General features: G+C 40.8%; 1 long non-coding RNA gene across 2 annotated transcripts; it reads left to right on the top strand.

Annotated features, from left to right (window-relative positions):
- Positions 1 to 5,402: 5,402 nt before the first annotated feature.
- Positions 5,403 to 8,713, top strand: LOC116374672 (uncharacterized). 2 transcript variants are annotated; one of them, XR_004210550.1, is made up of 3 exons: positions 5,403 to 5,911; positions 7,409 to 7,805; positions 7,921 to 8,713. It is a non-coding gene; the product is annotated as an uncharacterized LOC116374672 (long non-coding RNA). The 2 variants fall into 2 exon arrangements; XR_004210549.1 differs by having other exon boundaries at positions 5,403 to 7,805.
- The last annotated feature ends 2,312 nt before the right edge of the window (positions 8,714 to 11,025 follow it).

Below are 11,025 nucleotides of genomic sequence, written 5' to 3'. Positions count from 1 at the left end.
AATGTCCCAGTTCTTCCATGGCCTGCATACTCACCAGACATGACACCCATTGAGCTTGTTTGGAATGCTCTGATCCAAGCCACTAACTTTATTTTTTAAGGTATCTGTGATCAACCGATGCAAATCTGTATCCCAGTCATGTGAAATCCATAGATTAGGGCCTCATTAATTTATTTCAATTAACTGATTTCCTTATATGAACTGTAACTCAGAAAAACACAATGTGCAACAATTTTAAAGTTTTATCTTTGAACCGGCACTGTTTGTTACTGCTCATGCTCAACTTGCTCTCTTTCAGAATAAGTTCTGTATATCCATATTTACTCTGTTATACTACAGGCTCTGACTGAGTGACAGGAATTTGCTGAGAGGTGACATTGACATGTAACCCACGCTGTAGGGTTGGGGGAAGGGTCAAGGGACGGGACCGGTCCAATGTAATATAATGAATTGTTTATTTTTGTCAATCAATTTGTCAGTAAAACATATATATATATTGTTTATATACTGCACAGTGCAAGTGATGCGGAGTTATGGAAACTCATATCAGACTGAAATACATTTTCTAAATATATTTACAGCACCAATATGGGTTATGAGCATCAATATGTAAAGTGTATGGATGCATTATTCTAAGTCACTTCGGAGAAAGGGTCTGCTACACTGAACAAAAATATAAATGCAACATGTAAAGTGTTGGTCCCATGTTTCATGTGATGTAATTAAAGAGCCCAGAAATGTTCCATACACACAAAAGCAAATTTCGCAAATGTTGTGCATAAATTTGTTTACATCCCTGTTCGTAAGCATTTCTCCTTTGCCAAGATAATCCATCCACCTGACAGGTGTGGCATATCAAGAAGCTGATTAAACATGATCATTACACAGGTGCACCTTGTGCTGGGCACAATAAAAGGCTACTCTAAAGTGTGCAGCTTTGTCACACATGACAATACCATAGATGTCTCAAGTTTTGGAGGAGTGTGCAATTGGCATACTGACTGCAGGAATGCCAACCAAAGCTGTTGCCAGATAATTGATAACTGTTCATTTCTCTACCATAAGCCACCTCCAACATCGTTTTAGAACTGCAGACCATGCGTAACCACGCCAGCCCAGGACCTCCACATCCAGCTTCTTCACCTGAGATTAATCCCGCTTTCAACTGTACTGGGCAGATGGCAGACAGCGTTTATTGCATTTTATTGATGGCAATTTGAATGCACAGTGATACAGTGATGAGATCCTGAGGCCCATTGTCTTGCCACTCATTCGCCACCATCACCTCATGTTTCAATATGATAATGCAAGGCCCCATGCCGCAAGGATCTGAACACAATTCCTGGAAGCTGAAAATTGCTGCATACTCATCAGACATTTCACTCATTGAGCCTGTTTGGGATGCTCTGGATCGACGTGTATGACAGTCTGTTCCAGTTCCCACCAATATCCAGCAACTTTACACAGCCATTGAAGAGGAGTGGGACAATATTCCAATATTCTTTCATCACATTCCCAGTGGATCAGAAGTTTACATACACTCAATTAGTATTTGGTAGCATTGCCTTTAAATTGTTTAACTTGGGTCAAACGTTTTGGGTAGCCTTCCACAAGCTTCCCACAATAAGATGGGTGAATTTTGGCCCATTCCTCCTGACAGAGCTGGTGTAACTCAGTCAGGTTTGAAGGCCTCTTTGCTCGCACACGCGTTTGCAGTTCAGCCCACAAATTTTCTATAGGAAAATTTGGGTCAGGGCTGTGTGATGGCCACTCCAATACATTGACAATGTTGTCCTTAAGCCATTTTGCCACAACTGTGGAAGTATGATTGGGGTCATTGTCAATTTGGAAGAACCATTTGCGACCAAGCACTAACTGATGTCTTGATGTTGCTTCAATATATCCACATCATTTTCCTCCCTCATGATGCCATCTATTTTGTGAAGTGCACCAGTCCCTCCTACAGCAAAGCACCCCCACAACATGATGCTGCCACCTCCGTGCTTCACGGTTGATATGGTGTTCTTCGGCTTGCAAGCTTCCCCCTTTTCCCTCCAAACAGTTCTGTTTTTGTTTCATCAGACCAGAGGACATTTCTCCAAAAAGTACGATTTTTGTCCCCATGTGCAGTTGCAAACCGTAGTCTGGCTTTTTTTTTTTTGTGGTTTTGGAGCAGTGGCTTCTTCCTTGCTGAGTGGCCTTTCAGGTTATGTCAAGATAGGACTTGTTTTACTGTGGTTATAGATACTTTTGTACCTGTTTCCCGCAGCATTTTCACAAGGTCCTTTGCTGCTGTTCTGGGATTGATTTGCACTTTTCGCACCAAAGAATGTTCATCTCTAGGAGACAGAACACGTCTCCTTCCTGAGCGGTATGATGGCTGCGTGGTCCCAAGGTGTTTTTAACTGAGTACTATTGTTTGTACAGATGAACGTGGTACCTTCAGGCATTTGGAAATTGCTCCCAGGGATGAACCAGACTTATGGAGGTCTACAACATTTTTTTATGAGGTCTTGGCTGATTTCTTTTGATTTTCCCATGATGTCAAGTAAAGAGGCACTGAGTTTGAAGGTAGGCCTTGAAATACATCCACATGTACACCTTCAATTGACTCAAATTATGTCAATTAGCCTATCAGAAGCTTCTAAAGCCATATCATCATTTTCTGGAATTTTCCGAGTTGTTTAAAGGCTCAGTGTATGTAAACTTCTGACCCACTGGAATTGTGATACAGTGAATTATAAGTGAAATTATCTGTCTGTAGCAATTGTTGGAAAAATTATTTGTGTCATGCACAAAGTAGATGTCCTTACCGACTTGCCAAAATGATAGTTTGTTAACAAGAAATGTGTGGAGTGGTTAATAAACAAGATTTAATGACTCCAACCTAAGTGTATGTAAATGTCCGACTTCAACTGTATATAATATCACAAAATGTTTCATTCCACACATCTAAATTAAATGTTGTTTCTTGGCATCTTTGCATAGTTTTGATGACTTCCACCACAGCTCTACATGCCATTTCAGAACATAGTAAGTCACATGGCACATTTATTTTCTTACATTTAGGCCTATGTGGGGTATGTATCTTTTGCCCCAAGTGATGCACAGTAATACCTGCTTGAAAACGTTTGTGGCCAACAGAAAATATCATAAATAAAAAATAATGATTGTTAAATTGTTTTCCCCCCTCGTCAATCAACAGCAAAATAACAAACTTCAATATAACATCTACATAAGTATTCAGACCCTTTACTCAGTACTTTGTTGAAGCACCTTTGGCAGCGATTGCAGCCTCGAGTATTCTTGAGTATGACGCTACAAGCTTGGCAAACCTGCATTTGGGGAGTTTCTCCCATTCTTCTCTGCAGATCCTCCCAAGCCCAGGTTGGATGGGGAGCAACGCTGCACAGCTATTTTCAGGTCTCTCCAGGGATGTTAGATCGGATTCAAGTCCAGGCTCCGGCTTTGCCACTTAAGGACATTCAGAGACTTGTCCTGAAGCCACTCCTGCATTGTCTTGGCTGTGTGCTTAGGGTCGTTGTCCTGTTGGAAGGTGAACCTTTGCCCCAGTCTGAGGTCCAGAGATGGTTTTCATCAAGGATCTCTCTGTACTTTGCTCCATTCATCTTTCCCTCGATCCTGATTAGTCTCCCAGTCCCTGTCGTTGAAAGTAGTATTGCAGTATTGTTTACTCTTGGGATTTTACAAGACATAAAACTAGCTGTGGTATTGTAACTGTGCTGGTTATAGACCATATCTGTGTTTTTCCATATAACCTGGGGCACGATCATTTAAGGTGTCAAACATATGATTGTTTAAGCTGGTCCACTTTGGACTTCAAAGGCAACAAGCCGTCCTCCCAGATCTCCTGTACCCCTATGTTAGTCCTAGGAGGGACATTCAGCATATACTGTATAACATAAACATTTGGACCAGGCTAATCGTACTAACTACTGACTGTGACAAAAGTAAACAACAGATTATTGTGGATCCTGCCACTAATGGCCTACAGACACAACTCAAGGTAAGAGGAATTTGACCCAAACATACATTTTGGCCTAACGATCTCTTTAAAATGTAAAGGAATAGTTCACCCATTTAAAGAGGAGCTGTGTCTTTGATAGTAGTCATTAACATCAAGATTATTCCCAAAATGGACACAAAAAAAGTGTGAGCTGTACAACTGTGGTCATAATTTCAGTATTTTCCTAAACTGATTTTGTGAGATTTAAGGGATCAAGGATGTCACCGTTTTCCTTGTTTTGGGTTTAGATTTCAAACCTGCCCACATGCCCACTAACACAGGACCACTGCTTGGCATCACCCAAATCATTGGAGCATGGCTGCATGTGTGCTGCAGCAGGTTCCTCCTACAGTCCTCACATTTCTTTACAGACAGCAGAACCAATTGAGTAATACATCATCGCCAATGTTGCTTTGAACGAGCGAGACATGTTCTTTATAAACAGCTTGGTTTCGCCCCCAACTCAAACATCCACATATTCGTGGGCTGGCGTTAGCATCGCATGCACAACTGTCATTCCTTAACCAAAATCATAGAACGGTGGCTCCTCAACAACGGTGAGGGACGAGGAACAAACAACTATCAAACCACACTCCCAAGACGCAAATCTCAATTTTCTTTATGAGGAGGAGAAACTCAGTTCAGCTCCCCTTTAAAAAACAACATTGGTTTCCTTACCCTCTATGCAGTCTATGGACAAGGTAAGAACGCACTCCAATGCATATCAATATCTCCTATATATTATAATGTGGTCTTAAAGGCCTTTATTATTCCATATTAGACATACTGTATTAAGATCTTAATTAGGGTTTTTCTTATTCAAACAGTATCAACATTATTCAAACATAACTAGTATAACGATGTCTTTTTCCACAAATTCTAGGACAACCCAACGATTCCTAGATGCCCTCCACCAGCGGAGGCTCCTCAGAGGAAGGGGAGCACCATCCTCAGTGAAATTTCATAAAAACACAAACTAAACTAGGTGATAATTTTGTAGATAAAATTATACTGCATATATTCATATTTCACAAAATAATGGATTAAAATACACTGGTTTGCAATGAAGGTATACAGTAACTTTAACAGCACTGTGTTGGGGTAGCACCATGGTGTAGCCAGAGGACAGCTAGCTTCGGTCATCCTCTGGCTACATTGACCTCAATACAAAATTTAGGAGGCTCGTAGGCCTCACCCTCTTTTATAGACATACATGGTAATTATGACCACTTCCAAAGGACTTCCTCCAACCAATCAAAGCTTTTGCAGTATTAACTGACATGTTGTCCATCCAATCATAGAATTAGGATCAGAAAATGAACCTAGTGTGTTGTACTGGGATTGTGCCACAGAGCATTATGGGGTTTCTGTGTTGAGAAACTTGCTGACATTGTTGTATAGAGATTAAGAGTGATAGTTGAATTTTTTGGGGATATTATTCAATTCAAATGATTTTTTTTTAATTACAGGAGACAGAAGAAGTCTATTATAAATAGTTTTCTTGGTTTTATAACATTATTTTTGTGTTCATTTAGTGCAATTTATAACAAATTGTTTAAAGTTAGCCTTGCTAACTTCAGTAGCTAGCTAGCTACCAGCGCGAATGTGCAGTTTTCTCCGCCAGAATGGTCAATTCTGCCGAAAATGTTGTGGACTTTTTGTTGAAGAACCCCTTTCATTCTCTGGGGTACACAGAAAAAGTGCGAATTAAAAGCGAGGGTCGACCTCTGCCTGAGATCAGTTTCATGACGAAGGATGAAAGGGTGAGGGCGTTCAATATCAACTGGTATCAAAAGTATAGCTGGTTAACAGGGAGCCTATCATAAAGCCGCCTGTATTGCTGGCCTTGCCTGCTTTTTGGAAAGTCTGAGCCTTAGTCGAAAGGTGGGTACAGTGAACTGAAGAACATCAATTGTTCAGCTAAACGGCAAACCAAACGCAGGGAGCATATACATACCGACTTTTCGATCAAATAAGATTGATAGCTTCCATCGCATCATCCATTAAAATGTACATTAACGAGAGAGGTTGAAAGCTCAAATTGGCTTTCCACTTTCCTCCGGTATTTATTTAGCAAAGATAACACATAATCACTCCGGACAGACCAAAGCAAAAACTACACCGAAACATTAGAAATCTGACATTGCTGTATGTGATGAAAATGAGACTACTTTTTCTGATCAACTGTAGGCTACTAATACGGGTAGCTGGATAACGTTACATCCTATGCGCCCTGAGTAACGTTATGTATTTATGTGTCAGGATAAAATGTGAATGTGATCAGATTTTAGTTTACATTCAAAATTGGGCTGGCAAGCCTGTGTCACATGAGTTGACGCTGGAGAGACGAAGCAGGTACGGCGAGTTAAACATTTAATAAAGAACGAGACAGGAACAGCGTCAGCAAACTAGTAACACAAACCAAAAACAATTTATGCATCAGCAGGGAAACTGACAAATATAGGGGAGGTAATAAACAGATAAGTGAGTCCAGGTGAGTCCAATAATGCTGAAGCGTGTGACGAGGGGAGGAGAGCGGGAGCAGACGTGACAGGCTGCCTATACGTTTTTAATCCAAAATTATTATTAATCAGTCGACAATGGTGATGACAGATGTGAGTAAATGTTTTATAAGGCCTACAGTTGCATAGGCCTGCATGATGCCAACATGCATAAAGCAAGCTCAGCCCTGTGAGTTCTGTGTCTGGGTAGAGGAAATCCCCTTCAATACAATAATTTATATGAACAAATATAAGGTAGCTTCAGTTTGACAGTGGATTCATCCCCCCCAGGGCCAGGAGTTTTTTTTCAAACCATGTGACCTGATTAGGAAAAACGGGTCCCATCATAGCCCATATGAAAGCTTTTTACAACTGATTAATCACTGTCATACCTTATAGGGTCCAGAGTTTTCCTAGTTAGGTTAACATATAAGGAAAAACTCCAGGCCCTAGGGGGTAAAAATTGCCCCACTTCTCTGGGACCTATGGTGCTGCCATTCTGCTTGGTATTGTCACTTATCACTATGGTATGTGGATGATCAGGGCTTTATTCAGGAATGTTTTTTATGTGTTTTTTTAACTAGGCAAGTCAGATAAGAACAAAATTTTATTTTCAATGACAGCCTAGAAACAGTGGGTTAACTGCCTTGTTCAGGGGCAGAACGACATATTTTTACCTTGTCGATTCGATCTCGCAACCTTTCGGGTGCTAGTCCAGCGCTCTAACCACTAGGCTACCTGCCACCCCCATTTCTTGGGATACTTTGATGTGTCAAGTGGGTGAGATGCGCAGTATGTGTTTGACTTCATAGAGAAACTCGTTGTCCAAACCTATGATGGCACGGCTGTAATAGAATGTATCTGCTATTTGTATTTACAGCTAAGTCCCCTCCTGTTCCCTGATTTAAGAGGTGATGACCACTCCACTACCATTGTCAACTCTCTCATGAGTTGAACCGAAGCCATATCTCATGTGCCCGCTCATCGCACATTAAATGTTTCCTCTCCAAGCACTGCGAGTACTCATATCATTTTCCTCTCATTACTGTATGTAGAGTCAATCACATACACAAAAACAATCACATTACTACACATCAACGATTTTACTCCTTGCTTGGACTAACTAATTCTTAGCTCTTTTGTCTAACTTTGTAGTGTATTATTGTTTTTTGTCTTCCCCAGTCAAATCCTGTCCTGCAATGGTCAAGCCTCTGAACACCTCAACACATGCCTCACACCCTGATTCAATCACTGCTGTGATCTCTTTCCAACACTGTGTAAGTATCCCTCTCATTCCCATTCCCCATAATATTGTACTATACATGTCTTTAGGTTAAAATAATTAGTCTTTGACGATTTTTGAAATACACTTTGCTGTCTCCGTGCCTTCAGCGCCTATACCATGGGTCTCCCATCCTGCTCAATTCTTCAAGTCACCAGCCTCCACTGCCCTCCACCTACCCAAGGACGTTTGAATACAGACATACCTTAACCACCTAAATGAGGATCTAAATGTAACCTTGCGTAATACCCTAGATGCAGTTGCACCCCTAAAAACAAAAAACATTTGTTTTAGCTCCCTGTTTTAGTTCCCTGGTATACAGAAAATACCAGAGCCCCGAAGCAAGCTTCCAGAAAATTGGAATGAAAATGGCGCTCCACCAAACTGGAAGTCTTCCGACTAGCTTGGAAAGACAGGACAGTGCAATATCGAAGAACCCTCACTGCTGCTCAATTATCCTATTTTCTTCCCAAAACTAATTGAGGAGAATAAGAACAATCCCCTCCCAAAAATGTGATATTGTCGCAAAGCTAACTTAAAAGCAGCATTCCCCAAGAGAGGATGACTTTCACTTCAGCAGTGAGGAATTCATCAACTTCTTTGATGTAAAGGTCATGATCATTAGAAAGAAAATTACAGACTGCTCTTTCAATCTGCACATTTCTCCAAAGCTCAGTTGTCCTGAGTCTGTACAGAACTGCCAGGAAGTTGGATCAATGGAGACACAAGTTTTTTCATCCTGTATCTCTTGACACATTCATGAAAATAATCATGGCCTCTAAACCTTCACGCTGCATACTGGACCCTATTCATACTAAACTACTGAAAGAGCTACTTCCTGTGCTTGTCCCTCCTATGTTGAACTTGGTAAATGTGGAAGTAATAAAGCCTCACTTGAAAAAGCCAAACCTTGACCTAGAAATGTTATTTAAACTATCGGCCTGTATCGAATATCCCATTTATCTCAAACATTTTAGAAAAAGCTGTTGCCTGAAGATCCCATAATAGCACCGAGACTGCACTCGTGAAGGTGGCAAATGACCTTTTAATTGCGTCAGACCAAGGCTCTGCATCTGTCCTCGTGCTCCTAGGTCTTACTGTCGCTTTTGACATCATCAATCACCATCTTCTTTTGGAGAGATTAGAAACCCAAAACAAAACAGAGATGCTAGTAGGTTCCAAGGAACAAAGAGATCAGCTGTTCGATCTGACAATTAATCTTGATGGTTGTAAAGTCTTTTCAAACAAAACTGTGAAAAACCTTGCCTTTACTCTGGACCTTAATTTGTCTTTTGAGAAACTTATCAAGAATATTTCAAGAACTGCTTTTTTCCATCTTCGGAGCATTGCAAAACTCTGAAATGTTTAGTCCAAAAATTATGCAGAAAAACAAATCCATGTTTTTGTCACTTCTAGATTAGACTGCTGCAATGGCCTACTCTACAGCTACCTGGATAAAGCACGAAATAAACTTCAGTTAATGCTAAACACAGCTGCTAGAATCTTGACTAGAACCCCAAAATGTGATGATATTACTCCAGTGCTAGCCTCTCTACGCTGGCTTCATGTTAAGGCTGGGGCTGATTTCAAGGTTTTACTGCTAACCTACAAAGCATTACATAGGAGCAAGCCTATCTCTTTCTCCGATTTGGTCCTGCTGTACATGCCTACACCTACGCTATGGTCACAAGATGCAGGACTCCTTATTGTCACTAGAATTTCTAAGCAAACAGCTGGAGGCAGGGCTGTCTCCTATGGAGCTACATTTTCATGGAATAGTCTGCCTAAAGTGGTTCTTCAATTAAAGGTTTTGAGATTATGCCACGGGACATTGAGGTAATTTGTGGTTTAGTACACTACTCTGCGTCACTGCTTCATTGCGCCAGACCACAGCAAGGGGGAGGTAGAGCGCTGATTTAGCTTTTGGGTACAGTGTAAAGTGTTGATCGCAAGGCGCTATTGTGTCTCTACCTGAATGAATGCTGTCAATGAATGGGCAATATATATACCAAATAGAAACTGATAATTGTGCACAACTTCACAATTTAATTTGAATCAACTGAATGATGAGGATGAAGTAGAAGAGGGTGATTGAATTTAGAACAATAGTGTAAAAATTGCTCTTCCTCTGTCCCACACGCAAAGTGGTTTGGAACTTTGACTATCTACCCGAGGAAGAGGCGAGAAGCTCACAGACCATCACTGGTACAGCTGATTATCTGTCTTTAAGTCAGATATAGAGAAAATCTAATCTAATTGAGACGATCCTAATACGCTCATCACCAATGGGAACCATCAACATGGCTGGTTATCTTTCAGAGTGAACAACAGTAGAAGAGCGTAGTAGGATAGAGGGAGACCCCTTTCGGGCAATCAGTCATACAGCTGGAAGGCAATCAACTTTCCGAGATGTCTTGGTTGTGGAACTTAGATGTACTGTACGCGAAGAGTGTTTAACACTTTTTTTTGGTTACTACATGATTCCACGTGTTATTTCATAGTTTTGTTGTCTTCACTATTATTCTACAATGTAGAAAATAGTAAAAAAAGAAAAAACCCTGAAATTAGTTGGTGCGTCCAAACATTTTTGTTTGTGTCAATCCTTGCGGAACTGTTTTGGATGAGCTGTAGTTTAGGAATTGAATTTGCAGGCAGGTCCCCCATGTACTGCTTTCCCATATTCAACTCTGGAGAAGATTAATGCATGGATTAGCTCAGGTGAAAGAATGTTTTACAGACCGGACTAATGTGGCAATTGAAAGAGAGAGGCGGCAGGGTAGCCTAGTGGTTAGAGTGTTGGACTAGTAACTGGAATGTTGCAAGTTCAAACCCCCGAGCTGACAAGGTACAAATCTGTCATTCTGCCCCTGAACAGGCAGTTAACCTACTGTTCCTAGGCCGTCATTGTAAATAAGAATTTGTTCTTAACTGACTTGCCTAGTTAAATAAAGGTTAAAAAAAAAAGAAATAAAAGAGAGCAGAATTGAATTTCACACTCAAATTAGTGATGACTGAGGAGAGGGGAATGATGTGGGAATTTATGACAGGATGCTGCTGGAGTTGGTGATCTGCTGGGGGTTGCCTATTAGCATTGCCTCTGTTTTGCTGCTGTTGAATTGGAGGAAGTTGTTCTGGGTCCAATATTTTGCCTCTTCCAGACAGTTGGACAATGTTGACAGAGCAGATGTTGTGTTAGGCTTTGTTTTAATGTACAC

This window comes from Oncorhynchus kisutch, linkage group LG7 (assembly GCF_002021735.2).
Source record: "Oncorhynchus kisutch isolate 150728-3 linkage group LG7, Okis_V2, whole genome shotgun sequence".
In the NCBI taxonomy this organism is placed as follows: domain Eukaryota; kingdom Metazoa; phylum Chordata; class Actinopteri; order Salmoniformes; family Salmonidae; genus Oncorhynchus; species Oncorhynchus kisutch.
Note: the sequence above shows the minus strand (reverse complement) of the source record. Positions and strands in the feature narration are given on the sequence as shown.